This window comes from Danio rerio, chromosome 14 (genome assembly GCF_052040795.2).
Source record: "Danio rerio strain M-AB ecotype USA chromosome 14, GRCz13ab, whole genome shotgun sequence".
Lineage (NCBI taxonomy): Eukaryota > Metazoa > Chordata > Actinopteri > Cypriniformes > Danionidae > Danio > Danio rerio.
In genome coordinates, this window is record NC_141034.1 from 2,978,074 (window position 1) to 2,980,000 (window position 1,927).

Genomic DNA, 1,927 nt, shown 5'->3' on the forward strand with positions numbered 1-1,927 from the left:
TACATAAACCAGAGAACAGCCTGAGTGTTTGTGTGTGTGTGTGTGTGTGTGTGTGCGTGAACACCCCCTGTGGGGTGATAACCTGTAATTACTGCACCAGATGTGAACAAGAAATGGGGAGAGACACAGAGAAAAAGACAGACTATAAAATATTGCAAAGATGGAAAGAGAAAGACTGTTCCAAACCTAGTGAGCTGTTCTGCTGTCTACTGTTACACAGGTAGTTTTAGTGCAGTTAAGTGACCTTTATTTCAATAGCACTCACTGTATAGTGTGAATGTTTCAAAGCAGCTTCAGTTATCAGCTGTAATTTCACAGGCAAGCTAGGCCTGTCACAATAATCAATATATTGACTTCTTACACAACACATGGACATGTCGTCAAGCATTTTTGGTGATGTAATATACACTCACCGGCCACTTTATTAGGTACACCTTACTAGTATCGGGTTGGACCTCCTTTTGCCTTCAGAAATGCCTTAATCCTACGTAGATTCAACGAGGCACTGGAAATATTCCTCAGAGATTTTGCTCCATATTGACATGATAGCATCACGCAGTTGCTGCAGATTTGTCGGCTGCACATCCATGGTCAATTGGTACTAATGGGCCCAAAGTGTGCCAAGAAAATCTCCCCCACACCATTACACCACCACCACCAGCCTGAATTGTTGATGCAAGACAGGATGGATCCATGCTTTCATGTTGTTGACACCAAATTCTGACCCGACCATCCAAATTTTGCAGTAGAAATGGAGACTCATCAGACCAGGCAACATTTTACCAATCTTCCAGTTTTGGTGAGCCTGTGTGAATTGTAGCCTCAGTTTCTGTTCTTAGCTGACAGGAGCGCCACCCGGTGTGGTCTTCTGCTGCTGTAGCCCATCCGCCTCAAGGTTGGATGTGTGGTGTGTTCAGAGATGCTCTTCTGCAGACCTCAGTTGTAACGAGCGCTCATTTGAGTTACTGTTGCCTTTATAACAGCTGGAACCAGTGTGGCCATTCTCCTCTGACCTCTGGCATCAACAAGGCATTTGCGCCCACAGAACTGCCGCTCACTGGATATTTTCTTTTTTTCAGAGCATTCTCTGTAAACCTTAGAGATGGTTGTGCATGAAAATCCCAGTAGATCAGCAGTTTCTGAAATACTCTGTCCAGCCTGTCTGGCACCAACAACCATGCCACGTTCAAAATCACTTAAATCCCCTTTCTTTCCCATTCTGATGCTCAGTTTAAACTGCAGCAGATTGTCTCAACTATGTCTACATGACTATACATAAAGTGGCCAGTGTATACATACATATACACACACATACACACAATATATATATATATATATATATATATATATATATATATATATATATATATATATATATATATACATATATATGTAGTTGAAGTCAGAATAATTAGCCCCCCTGACTTATTAGCGTCCCTGTTTATTTTTTTCCCCAATTTCTATTTAATGGAGGGAAGATTGTTTCAGCACATTAATAGTTTTAGAAACCTATTTCTAATAACTGATTTATTTCATCTTTGTCATGATGACAGTAAATAATATTTTACTTGATATTTTTTTAAGACACTTCTATACAGCTTAAAGTGACATTTAAAGGCTTAACTAGGTTAATAAGGTGAACTAGGCTGGTTAGGGTAATTAAGCAAGATATTGTATAACGATGGTTTGTTCTGTAGACTATCGAGAAAAAAAATAGCTTAAAGGGGCTAATAATTTTGTCCCAAAATTGTTTTTTTTTTTTTTAATTAAAACCTGCTTTTATTCTAGCCAAAATAAAACAAATAAGACTTCTCCAGAGAAAAAAATATTATCAGACATACTGTGAAAATTTTCTGTTAAACATCATTTGGGAAATCAAAAAAAAAAAAAAGAAAAAAAATCAAAAGGGGGCTAATAATTCTGACTT